General features: G+C 37.5%; 1 protein-coding gene across 2 annotated transcripts in view; it reads left to right on the top strand.

The window, feature by feature from the left end:
- Window positions 1-14741, top strand: part of LOC126191234 (CUE domain-containing protein 1) — a 272040-nt gene that overhangs the window by 138164 nt on the left and 119135 nt on the right. The window lies entirely within an intron of this gene.

The raw sequence follows: 14741 nt of genomic DNA on the forward strand, positions 1-14741 counted from the left end.
TGCCTGAATTTTTGTCTCCATTGTTTTAACCGTGTCATTTGGATGAATATAACTCATTTGTAGGTCATTACTTTTTACTTTGAAGTTCATTCTTTAGATCATTGTTCTGACTTGTAAGCTTGTTGTGTTCCAGAAGTTGAGACTTGCTTGTAAGTTGAGATAATCTTTATAATAAACCTGAGGCCTGTTCACTTGGAGAAAATCCTAAGAAATGTGACGCCTCAGATGACTGTTGCAGGTTTAGCATTGACGAATGACAATTTATATGAAATTTCTCCAGTTGCATTAAGATTTTCCACGCTTGCCATATTTGAAGATAATATTAGGTACAAAACAAAAAAATAAACCTAGCTAACCAGATTATTGTCACACGCAAATTCACAATAATCCTGCCTATCAACAGTCACAGGCCAAAAGAAAATTGGAAAAATGATAGTCTGAGGAAAAGTAATTTAAAATTTAAAAATTATACTCACCTAAAATGTGATCGAACAACGAGTTGCCACACCACACTCTCTGTCTCATTCCAACTGTTGTCCAATAATTGATTGTCACATGTCACAATTAGACTCTGAAATGGAGTGCAAAAATTAGTACACAGTCTTACGTGTATCCCAGTTCAGAGACACCACATTAAAAATACCACCCTTAAATGTGTAATGGGAGTAAGTCATTTTAATTACCACTGACACTCAGTGAGAATAAAATATGCAGTTTTTGTAGTTCTGTCTATAATTGGACAGTGGTAATAGTGAATTCCCAGTCATACAACTTAATAGTCTGGGTCTCCACCATTCGCAAGTATGAAGAAGAGTGAAAACTCACAGTTAATAAAAAGTTCACATAATAATTTAGCTGTTCCATATGATGTGAGACTAAACTTTGATATCGTCGGGTGTGGTTGTTGCTTCAGGAAATCCCTGCATTTGACGTTGCTGATATACTAATTTTTAAATAAAACACAGAGTATATCACTTGTCTTGTGTTGTGACAGATTTGGATATACATTGATGATATATACATTTCTTGTCTGACAGCTTCCAAAAGCCTCACACATACAGCTTCCAAAAGGTAAGAATGCAGACTCACTGCCTCAAACTGTCTTTCTTTTGCAAGCCTCTTCCATACTCTTACTACTACTCACGGGGTTCATACCTTTTATACAGGGTGTCCCAGTTATCTTGACCACCATAAATAACTGTTTGTCCAGATACAAGTTACAAAATGTTTCAATCATGTTTAAATGTCAGGGGAACATCAATCAGCATGTTTACCTTTGTTGGAGCTTCTTCTTCTTCTTCTTCTTTTTTTTTTTTTTTTTTTTTTTACAGCAGTATAACTTTTTTAAATGGCACCCTGTATTTTTTATTTGGTAATTCATTTCCTCTCCTAAAGACGTATTCAAAAATGTATCACAGTATACCATTCACTGAACCACACTGTTATTAATTACATAACACAACATTGATGTTGATGGTCCCAGCACTTAGTGCAGGTACTGGGGGTAACGAAACACATCCACCTGATGTTGGCAGAGGACAAATGTGAACATAAGTAGAATGCACACCCATTATTCCATCAACCATCGTCAGTTGATGAGTTGTGTATGTACACCAACAAATGCTACTCATTTATGGGGAATGTAAGTTAGTAGAACAGTAATTGCAATACTGTTTTCTTATGTATGAGTACATTTAGTACAGTAGTTTAGTCCTTTTAAATACTGTTGTGTAGCTTAGGCATACAGTAAAGGCTGTCCTTCCTACAAACTGCATCGACATAACGTTTCTTTTATTGCTGTTGTTGAAGGTAGGCAGACTGCTAGGCAGGCTGCGGAACTGTACAGAGAGCAATATCCTGACAAGAACCCACCTTCCCAATGGATGTTTTCTTGTCTTGTTGCGATGCTTCAGGAAATGGGAAGTTTCAACCCACGACAATGCAATCGTCGTAGCACTTGCACAGACGAAGCTGCCGAAGTTACTGTTCTTGCTTCCGTTGCTATGAACCCACATGTGAGCCCACGACAGATTGAACACAAGATTGGCATCCCTAAAACCAATGTACATAGTATTCTTACATGTCACCAGTCCCATCCTTACCGTGTACACCTACATCAAGAATTGCATGAGAATGATTTCCAGAATTGTGTACAGTTCTGTCAGTGAGCACAGCAGCAAATCCTCACCAACATGAACTTCCTTTTATATAAAACTGAACAGTGGAATACATTATTAAATGTAAGATTTGCAAAATAACAAAAGTCATTTGATAATTTTTGCTACTTACATAAAAAAATGGGCCAGATAATGCCCTGCATGTTCTGATAGGCAATTTGGAAGAGTTTACTTAATTTCACATACAATTTCAATTAATTTTACAGTACAACAATTTGAACTACATTTATTAATTTATAAACAAATTGCTTTGAATAAGATATTTTTGTTGGTGTTTTGGATTTGCACTCACACAGAGAAATAATTTTAAACAATCATAATGAATAAATGACATAGTTTTTCAGAAATAGGGAAGAAGCACATTTTCAAGAATATATGGTGCAACATGGCTCCACAGTTCATATCACAAAATTTCACAGTTGGATTAATAACAAACGGCTTACTCCCCTTAGTTGCTAATATAAATCTGGTAACAAATTAAACTCATTTGTACTAATTTTTAAATAGGAAGTTTTCTACTGGAACATAGACATAACAATATAAAGTCCAGAAAGTTAAAAATTAGGGCTCACTTGACCTCTTCAGATAATGTTGACATGGGGAAGGAATTTCAGATTAGGATGTGAAGGTAGTCTCATTTCAAATCACCTCACATATTATGTGACATTCCTCCTGAATCACCCTGTATGTAGGTGTCCAGTTATGGTAATTGCTTTTTGAATGTTCAGTCAGGTCCATAATCAGTTAAGAAGCCAGCAGGTATTCTATAGTGCCTTTAAAATAAGTTGCGACTTTTGACGTTTGGCTGACCGGAGGGGGATGTGGTGCCATTGCCCAGGTAACACGAATGGCGAGCTGGCTTTCCCTACCACGCTGCCTGCAGTTTTGCTGTTAAAGTGCCCCTGTTGCCATACCATGAACAAACAGTACCATGTCGTGTCACACATTAGATACATCAACATTTGTCAGCTTGGTAATAAAGTCGTATTTTCTGGCTTTGAAGTGTTCTGTAGTCGTCGGGTATTGTGAAAAAGTGTTTTGCATGTGCAGTGTATTTGAATATGTGAGTTTCAATAAAAGTGTCGTCCAAGGACACATTCATTGGCTGGGAAGATAACGTTTGGCTGCATAACATCCCTCGGAATTCGACAACAGTAATGGACGAAATGCCATACGACTCTGTTGTGATGCAAAGAGCTCCAAAAATGCAGTGAAGGAATGTGGATATTTTGCAAAGAAATGTTCCACAAGAGTAAGTTGAACCTAGCATGTATAGAGTGAAGTTAGTGGAACTTCTACTGCTGTACAAGCCAAAACTTTACGCTACCTGGTCGACGAACAGGCCGACAATAAAGGGCATAATTAAATCACGCTTCCTCCACATTATGCTCCATTAAATCTGACAGAGAATATATGGGCCTAGGTGAAAAGTAATGAGACAAAAAACAGCAAGAAGTTTATGCTTACTGCAGTTGAGATGTTGACAAAAGAAGCCACTGAAAATTTTACATTAGAGGACTGATTTTGAGGCGTTAGCCATACCAGGAAGGTAGTTGAGGAGACACTGATTCATGAAGGACTGTAATGAGTTTTGAGGAATATGTAGCTTCTGTTTTTGCCATGTTAAAATCTGCTGCTTTTGTCAAAACACATTAGAGCTTAGAAAATTTCATCTCTGTAACATTCTAATGCAGTTAAAATGGCCATAGAATCGAGAAATTGTGTATTATTGAACTAACAACTGAGTGTGATTCAGGACAATAGTTGATGAAATGGCCCATTCTCAGTACAAAAATGAACATGTAACGTCTTTATTTACATTGTTACAAAACCCACAGCAGTTCTCATTTCACCAGCTGTGATGGCACGCAATAATTACAGTATTTCATTGAAAAAAAATCTGTAGTTACTTGAATACCATAGATATGGAAGTTTCACGTATTTATCATATGGCAAAACACTCGTGTTTGTGTGCTATCATTTGCCAAAATCTTGTTTCAATATCTCAGACCCTTTATGAAATACAAGCAATTCATGAATATTTCATTCCAGTTTTTTTCACTGACACACAATTTTGTGATGGAGTGCTTTACATACATTCCATTTTCTCAAGATTGGAAACAGACAGTGATATCACTCCAAGTTTAGAGAATGATTCAATATATTATCTTCATTTAGTATGCAGCAATATGTTACCTAACACACACCAAACACAAATTGATAGTGTCACCTATTTTTCACTGCAGACTAAGAATTTCTAGCGGTAGTAGCAGTAGTTACCTAATACTGAAATATCACAATAAGTATGAACATTAAGGAAATGATAGGTGTTTCATCATGAAGCTGACTAATTAAACTTTAAGATGTGCAAGTATGAGAGTGTATTAAAGATTGGCTTCTTTAAAAAGCATTTGAGGAAGATCGCAGCATGCTACCAAGTGAGCTGCTGACGCACCTAGCACACGCTTCCCTCCACTCGCTCCATACAGAACTGTCAAAAATCGCAACTTATTTTAAACGCACTATAGAGCACCCTCTTCTAGCTAGTCAAGTAAGCAATGGGCATTGGCAGTTACAGAGTGAGAGTGGATATCTCTTATTTTCTAAATCAGTGACTCAGTTTCAAACTTGCCTCTAATAATTTAAAACTTTACACTCAAACACCATTGTACATGGGATTAAAAATTTATAGTAGATTAAATAACACAAATCTGTTAAATATGGAGTTTGACCCACTAAAAAGGTTGTTATTTAATACACTAGTAAGAAAATGTTATTATTCAGTGCAGGCCAGTTTGGTATTTTGAAAAGAAAAGAAACAATAAAGTTTATATGTTGTATAATAAATTGTTAATATATTGTATAAATTGCATTGCAAGCTGCTAACTGACTGTAAGTGTTAAATATGTTCTCGATAAATTGTTCATGTATAAAAATTCAGAAATTCCTGCTGAAATAGGTTAATTATTATAGCCTTATTTTCTAAAATAATTTTGTGTGTCTCCAGTACAAAAATCTTTGTTTTGTGGCTGTACGTTATGAGGTGAATAAACTACATTATACATTTCCTCTGTCTGATGTCTCATACTGGACTGGTTTTTTTGCTGCTATTGCAAAATCGTCTGAAAATATCCTGCCATTTTATCTGCATTGACTCAATTTTTTACTGTTGAGTGTACCTTTTGATTTTGACATGTTAGGAATTTGGGTTTATGATGACTTAACAGGCCCTCCTGTGCCAGATGTAGGATTTTTAAGCCAGTTTCAGTATTTCATTGTTGTTTTTAAAACTTTTTTCCTGCTTTCACACTGCTTGGATTATTCCTCAGAATCTTCTATGAAGTGGTTTCTTCCTGTTGGATTTTCAATTTTATGCCGTTAAAAAGATATACCATTTTCTTCTCTTTTATTAACAGTTTCTATCCTCAAGGACTAAAGTGGGCCATCCCACTGCTGCATCTAAGCACAGTTTATACTGGTCATTAATCAGTTGCATTTTAGTTGACAGCTGTTGCCTACTTGTGCTGTTTTGATGCTATCAGTGCTGTGATAACAGGCAGCAAGGAGAGTCATTCACCTCATCCAATATAAGATAGAGTATGAATAACAGATGTTAGAGCCATTGGCCCTGTAAACCATCCAGACAGGGGACCTTATGGTGTGTTGTCATCCAGATCCAGGTGAATTCTGATTTGTAATGAGAGATTACTCCTGCTACTCATCCTCCTCCTCTTTCATTTTCATCCATATTTAGTAGATCAAATAAGGCAGTCAGGTCAAACATGACGATTTTCTCCAGGATTTGTAAGAACAGGATGCTTCAGAGGAAATTAAAAATATTTTGTAAATAAATTTCCTTTTTAGTGTAGTAGTAGGCAGAGATTTCAGTTCATCAGCTATAGAGAAGGAGAGTCGAGCAGCTGAAACTGGTGTCGAGGACAAAGATTCATGTGTGATTGTTCTTAGCGTCTTTTCTGAAAATCATCTTGAGCAATTATAGTACTACAACCAAGAGAAACATTTTAGATTACCTTCAAACTAATAGATTAAAAATTTTGGAATCTGTTGAAATAGGATAGGGATATTGTTGATATTTGTGTTATGGGCATTAGGCTGTGTTGAGAGCTGCTGAATTGATGTCTTGTAGCTTATGAGCTCTTATAAAGACATCAGTGTAAAAATGACAAGTAGAGTGATTTCAGAGGAGTGGAATGTCTAGTTTGTAAACTGTGATTTATTCATTTCATAATGTACATTTTCAATTGACTAGGTTTGCATGCAGTAGACATGTCAGACATGTAAGTACAGTTACAATAATTTTTACACTTGTAAATAATAATATAATACTAAAATTCTAGAAAAAGACAATGTCCTATTTATGGGAGGACTTCACTGCCTGGCTAGGAAAGGAGAAGAAATACAGAAAGAAATGTTGGGTACTGATCGAATAATGCTAAGCACACAATATGATCCTGAAATCCACAGCCTTTAAAAAGCTACCTCAAAAACAGAGAACATGGGTTTCACCAAACCAATACCTTGGTAAATGCCAACTTGATCACATGACAATCAAATTGAAGTTCCATACAGAAATACAAAAGGCAAAGTCCTCAGAGGAGCCAACTTAGATTCTGACCACTACTTTTCTAAAACAAAACACAAAGTCATCCAAAAAAAAAAAAAAAAAAAAACAGGACCAACAACCCCAAAAGAAGAAAATATGATCCAAATAAGATAATAACTCCAAGTAGTTTCCCCTCAGAACTGAAGATATTCAAAACCAAAACTAGCAAGGAAAGCAGAACAATTAGCTCCCATAACCAAAGCTGAAAAACTAGCCTGGTGAACAGAAGAATGTGACCAACTCCTTGAACTAAGAAGAAGAGTCTGGAAACAGCGGAAATCACAGAAAAATGGACATAACAGACAAAACTTCTTAAACATAAGAAAATTAGTGAGCAAAAATATCAAAAGAATAAAAAAAAAAGCCAAGAAGATCAACTCCTCTTTCAGATCAATGAAAACTTTATCAAAATCTACACAAGGAATTTTTGTGAAGCACCCACAGAAAAATTGACTTTAAAGCCTCAGCAATAACCAGCCCTGACTCTGAGCCACTTTCCACCAAGGAACTACAGTCAGTCATTTTAAATCTCAAAAACTGTAAAGCCTTGGGAGGAAACCAAATCACAACTGAACCTTGGAAAAAATCAATAAAAATGCCGTAGACTCTCTCCAAAACATCTTTGAAGAAATCTGGATAAATGAAAGAATTCCAGATGAGTGGAAGATGGCTCTCATCCACCCACTTCATAAGAAAGAGTCCAATACAGATACCAACAACTACAGAGCAATCACGCCCCTAGACGTCACATTCAAGATACAGTATTCTTTAAAGTGCTACTAAACAGAACAGAGCCCCAGTTAGACCATCAACTTGGAGAATACCAAGTGGGTTTCAGGAAAGAAATATCCTTCCCAGAACAAATCCCTAACCTCAAAAACCTCATGACCTATCAAAAATGAAGAGCAAAATCGTGTGTTATCCACTTTCATTGGCTTTAAGAAAGCGTACAACTCAATAGACTGGGAATCCCTCATATACATACTAAAAGTATTAAATGTAGACAACAAAACCACAAACCTAATCAGAGAAACCCTTACTAACACATACTCCAATGTCAAATTCATGGGAGAACTCTCCAACCCATTTGAATTAGAAACTGGTGTACAGCAAGGAGATGGACTCTCCTCACCGCTATTTAACTGTGCACCGCCGCCGTCAGTGTCAGCCAGTTTGCCGTGGCATACGGAGCTCCATCGCAGTCTTTAACACTGGTAGCATGCCGCGACAGCGTGGACGTGAACCGTATGTGCAGTTGACGGACTTTGAGCGAGGGCGTATAGTGGGCATGCGGGAGGCCGGGTGGACGTACCGCCGAATTGCTCAACACGTGGGGCGTGATGTCTCCACAGTACATCGATGTTGTCGCCAGTGGTCGGCGGAAGGTGCACGTGCCCGTCGACCTGGGACCGGACCGCAGCGACGCACGGATGCACGCCAAGACCGTAGGATCCTACGCAGTGCCGTAGGGGACCGCACCGCCACTTCCCAGCAAATTAGGGACACTGTTGCTCCTGGGGTATCGGCGAGGACCATTTGCAACCGTCTCCATGAAGCTGGGCTACGGTCCCGCACACCGTTAGGCCGTCTTCCGCTCACGCCCCAACATCGTGCAGCCCGCCTCCAGTGGTGTCGCGACAGGCGTGAATGGAGGGACGAATGGAGACGTGTCATCTTCAGCGATGAGAGTCGCTTCTGCCTTGGTGCCAATGATGGTCGTATGCGTGTTTGGCGCCGTGCAGGTGAGCGCCACAATCAGGACTGCATACGACCGAGGCACACAGGGCCAACACCTGGCATCATGGTGTGGGGAGCAATCTCCTACACTGGCCGTACACCACTGGTGATCGTCGAGGGGACACTGAATAGTGCACGGTACATCCAAACCGTCATCGAACCCATCGTTCTACCATTCCTAGACCGGCAAGGGAACTTGCTGTTCCAACAGGACAATGCACGTCCGCATGTATCCCGTGCCACCCAACGTGCTCTAGAAGGTGTAAGTCAACTACCCTGGCCAGCAAGATCTCCGGACCTGTCCCCCATTGAGCATGTTTGGGACTGGATGAAGCGTCGTCTCACGCGGTCTGCACGTCCAGCACGAACGCTGGTACAACTGAGGCGCCAGGTGGAAATGGCATGGCAAGCCGTTCCACAGGACTACATCCAGCATCTCTACGATCGTCTCCATGGGAGAATAGCAGCCTGCATTGCTGCGAAAGGTGGATATACACTGTACTAGTGCCGACATTGTGCATGCTCTGTTGCCTGTGTCTATGTGCCTGTGGTTCTGTCAGTGTGATCATGTGATGTATCTGACCCCAGGAATGTGTCAATAAAGTTTCCCCTTCCTGTGACAATGAATTCACGGTGTTCTTATTTCAATTTCCAGGAGTGTATTTTCTGTGCCTTTTAGAACGTGCACTATGTTAGCCGAGTTTCTCCTCCAAAAAATACCATATCTGATAATAGTTTCAAAGGAATTTGAATATTATGCTACTTTTCATGTGTCCATGTCAGTTGCAGTTGATAATAATTACAATGGAAATGCAGAGCTGCTCAGTATGTTAGCTAATTTCTTGATGTGTGTCCCCACCCAAACTGCAGTTCTTATCAAATTTAATCTTAAAATTTTGACTGAAATGATTTCTTCTATATCTTGTTTGTAGGGAATAACCTTGCTCTGCTCACATTTTGACAGTTTGAATTGCATCAGTTCGGTCTTAGATATGTTTGGATTCAACCCATTTAGTGAGAACCGAGTTTCTAAGGTGCTGAGGATATCGATCAGTGGTTCACATATTGTTTCCTCATCCTCAGTTTCAACTAATGCAGAACAAACAGAACTGATGAGGAGCTGATCTTTAATCATAAATCATTAACATACTCATAGAACAGAATATTTGAAGGATTTAAAGTTCAGGTACAAGGAATAAAAGCTTTGAAAGTTTGCTGATTACTTTGTAATTCTATCAGGGACAGCAAAGAATTTAGTAGAATAGACAAATGGAATGGACAGTGTCTTAGAAAGAGAATATAAGATGAACATGTTGCCAAGGTTGTTTTGACTACTGGAGAAGTTTCTCTGGGAAGCCCTTACACAGACTTCATATGGTCCCGAACTCTCCCCATGCGTTTGTCATACTTTTGTAGCTCTGAAGAAAGCCATTTGTGGCCGGGAATTTGTTTCAGACAAAGAGGTGTTCGCCTGGGTACAATTATGGTTCTGTAGACAACTGCAAGCATTTTTCCATGAAAGTGTTGACCGTTTTGTCTCACAATGGGACAAATGTATTAACATGTTTGGTGATTACATTTGAAATAAGGAGCAATATTTACTTTTTTCCATCTGTCTTGTTTTCATTTGGCTGCCCTTTATACATTTACAATGAAATCATTGAAACACCTGGGTATTTGAGTTGGACTTAACAGTATTATTTCCTTGAGGGTTAATTTCCAAAATTTTTTGGTTACAGCCTTTAACAGCTAATTCAGATTTAATGAAAGACCAGACAACCTTACATCAATAGTTGAAAATTATCATGTTGTTTGCCTTGGTGCCTTGACAACTCTTTTGAATGTAATTGTGTAAAGTATAACATGTTCAGTTAAATCAGTATTTGTATTACATTTCAGTTGTCTTTGCAGCTGCCTTTTCCTTACAGTGAAAGTTTTTATGTCCTAGGTGATCCACTTTAATTTATTTGTCACTTAATTTCTTCAGCTCTTGGTGGAAATCTTTCATTGAAGACATAGGTTACACCAATATTCAAGACAGGTAGTAGGAGTAATCCATTACATTACAGTACCATATCATAAACAGGATTTTGGAACATATGTTGTGGTCAAACATTATGAATTACCTCGAAGAGAATACACTGTCAATATGGATTTAGAAAACATCATTTTTGAGAAACACATCTAGCTCTTTACTCACACGAAATTTTGATTGCTATTGACAAAGAATTTCAGATTTATTCTGTATTTCTAGATTTTTTGGAAGGCTTTTGACACTGTAGCACACAAGCGGCTTTTAGTGAAATTGCGTGCTATGGAATATTGTCTCAGTTATATGACTGGATTCATGATATCTGTCAGAGAGGTCACAGTTTGTAGTAAGTGATGGAAAGTCATTGAGTAAAACAGAAGTGACATTCCCCAAGGTAGTTTTATAGGCCCTCTGCTGTTCCTTGTCTATATAAACGATTTAGGAAACGGTCTTAGCTGCCATCTTAGGTTGTTTGCAGATGATGCTGTTGTTTATTGTCTAGTAAAGGCATCACAAGAGCAAAACTAATTACAAAACAATTTAGAGAAGATATCTGTATTGTGCAATAATTGGCAATTGACCGTAAATAATGAAAAGTTTGAGGTCATCCACATGAGTGCCAAAAGGTTACATGATAAGTCAGTCAAATCGAAAGGCTGTAAATTCAGCTAAATACCTAGGAATTACAATTACAAACAACTTAAATTGGAAAGAACACATAGAAAATGTGGGAAGGAAAAGCGAAGACTCCTTTTTATTGACAAAACACTTAGAAAATGTAACAGATCTACTGAAGATAGGATTAATGGAGTACATCGAGAAAATTCAAAGGAGAGAAGCATGTTTTGTGTTATCGGGAAATAGTGTAGTGTGTGTCACTGACATGATATAGGATTTGGGGTGGACATAATTAAAACAAAGGCGTTTTTTGTTGTCGTGGAATCTTATCATGAAATTTTAATCACCAACTTTCCGCTCCAAATACAAAAATATTTTATTGATGCTGACCTACATAAGGAGAAATCATCATCTCGATAAAATAAGGGAAATCAGAGTTTGCAAGAAAAGATATAAATGTTTGTTTTTTCCACACACTGTTCAAGATTGCAAAAATGGAGAATTATTGTAGAAGTGGTTCAGTGGACCCTCTGTCAGGCACATAAGTGTGATTTGAAGAATATCCTTGTACATATAGATGTAGATGTAGGCATAGATGTAGAAAACTATTTATATCTTCTCAGAATTCTGTTACTTGAGGTAAAGTGATCACAAGACCATTTTCTCTCCTTTTGCTTATTACTAAACATGAAGAATTTCTTTGCCAAAATTCCTTCTCATAAGGACTTTCATACCTCAAGTGTTTCTATCTGTGGTGACTCAATGAGCAATTATCAATGATCCAAGGTACCTAAATCAACTCAAAATTTACACTCACCTTCTTATACATATTTAGTTAAAATATTGGAACTTCCTGGCAGATGAAAACTGTGTGTTGAACTCTGACTTTAACTTGGTACCTTTGTCTTTCGCATGCAAGTGTTCTATGACTGAGCTGTCTAAACATGACTCAGGACTCACCCACAAAGTTTTATTTCCACCAGTACTACATCTGAGGTAAAGGTTTCAGGGTGGATTGTGAGTTGTGCATGGATAGTTCAGTCGATAGAGCATTTGCCTATGAAGTGCAAAGGTCCGAAGTTCAATTGCAGGTCTGGCACACAGTTTTAATCCACCAGCAAGTTTCCGTTCAGTGCACATTGTGCTGCTGAGTGAATATTCATTCTGAAGTTAAAACATTGTTGGTACATTTTAATGACTGGCTGTTGTTTCATAGACTCAAAGAAATTCAATTTGAAACCACATTTCTTTACTAGTGAATCTTGAAGCACGATAGCTTCCACTTGTGATATCAGTGTTAAATGAAATAATGGTACAGCATTACTGACTGGGAGATCTCCCCTGGTGTTGTTTGGTCACCTGGTGCAAGTATTTCTATTTGACATCATTTCACACACATCAACTTGTGCATTGAGTAATGATGACACACACACACACACACACACACACACACACACACACACACACAGTGTGTTGCCAAGTGAAGAAAATCTCAGACTCGGCCAGGAGTTGAGCCAAGGCCCCCATGATCGAGAGGCAGCAATGCTAACTACTAGACCATTAGCAGCAAATGTATCAATGTTACAATTAGCAGCTATTACAATTTTTTTCTTTTCTTTCTGCAAAGATCTTTTAGCATATTTCACAGCTTAGATAGGAAGAGTTCTGTTATTGGTCTTCCTGGGTTTCCATATATTTTAATAATTCTAACATATGTTGGCAAGTGCCTTATTTCTACATATCATTTGAAATTTCCAATTGTGTTTAAAATTTTAATTGTGTCCACAGTAAACCAGTGCTCGTTTGGACATCTAACTAATATTTGCACATTCTGACAGAATAATTACCAGTTTGTTTGTTTTAAAGCTTATGTTATTCGAAGCATCAGTACTTAACCCATTTTACAATGCTCTACTCTGACACACCAATTATATTCTTTAGCATACGTATTTTTGGTTAATGGTGTGCTTTGTCTTTCTTATTTCCACACATATTTTATCACTCCTATCACTACTTACCAGTTTCCCTTATTTTTTATAAACTGGGAAGTACTGTGAACATCATACTAAATATTTTTGCGCGTAACCTATTTAGATGTAGACCAACTTTTATGACACACATTTTATGTAGAAATTACTTTGGCTCGATGAATAGCAGTCCTTGCTTATTGCATTGTTCTTTAATTTTGCCTTTTATTTTTCTACACATGTCTGTCACTTATCAGTTTACTGAATACAAGTACATTGCCACTGATTATTAGCCTTGAATTGTGTAGAGGGTTCTTGCTGTTCGAATTACGTTCCTTGGATGGTTAATGATTTCCTCTTTGCTGCTGCCTCTAACGGAACTTGTACCCATGCGGATATAAACACCTTTGGGATTCCTCTTATGCTTATCTTTTGCTCTTTCTCTTGAATTTAAAATATTGTTGAAATGTTTATTAATTGGTGCCTCCTATTTCCTGATTGAATGTCAATTTTGGATTTAGGAACAACTAAGTTTTAACAAGCAGTCATCTATAATGAATTATTCGCTTTGTCTTACTATGATTGTTTTTTTTCTGTAGCATGTGTTACTCTGGTCCACTTACATTTGTTTTGTGCCTTTGTATCATCAGTTTCTTTTTCTTCCATAATGGTACCTGAATAGTTTCTGAATCAGTCATTTGTATCACTCCATATTTGCTGGTTTACATTCAACTATCACTGAAGTTTTTCTCAAGCACAATGATTTTCATGCTTCAATGCAATATTTTCCTTCTTTAGCAGCTACAGACCTGCATTCGCAACATTAGTATCACTTTGAAGAACACGAATGATTTTGGCTTTAGAACTCAATGTGGACTGTAGTTGCACATTTTCGGCACTTGTACAGCTGTGGCATGACTGTTGAATATCGTCCTTTATACATTGTGAATTGTGGTGTGTGTGTCTTGTAACATACATAATCTAAATTACTTGATTCAGGTACAGGAGACACATCAAATTGTGGTAAAATTTCACCACATATAAAGAACAGCTGATGTTAACAGACAGCATAATAATAATAATACAGTTCTCGTATACATACATATAATAAAATGTAACACTTTATTACCTCTTGCTCAAGTGATCATTTCATCTTCTATGAATTCTTCTATTGAATAGTAGCATTTCTCCCACAAAATCTGCTGTAGCCTCATTTTTAAAATTTCTGGCTTCATATTAAATATGTTTTTGCCCATTAACATTTCAGATAAACTTTTGTACAGTTTTTGTCGGACCAAAAATTGTACTTAACACGCTGCATTCCTTTCACTACACATTTTTTACACTTCCAACATGAAGAAACATTTAAATTCAACTTTTTTGGAGTGTCATGTCAGTACACAGTCCTACATGCACCATCCTGAAACTGGTCACTGTAGCGAGTTGGGATTAGCAGACAAATATAGAAAACGCAATGAAGAAGAGTTCCACATATTACCAACGGGTTTGTGAGTCTATTTGTGAGACAGACTATAGCCACAACTTTCAAAATAAGCTGATAATGTAATGTTATTGGATATAAAATA

This window comes from Schistocerca cancellata, chromosome 1 (genome assembly GCF_023864275.1).
Source record: "Schistocerca cancellata isolate TAMUIC-IGC-003103 chromosome 1, iqSchCanc2.1, whole genome shotgun sequence".
NCBI classification, from domain to species: Eukaryota; Metazoa; Arthropoda; class Insecta; order Orthoptera; family Acrididae; genus Schistocerca; species Schistocerca cancellata.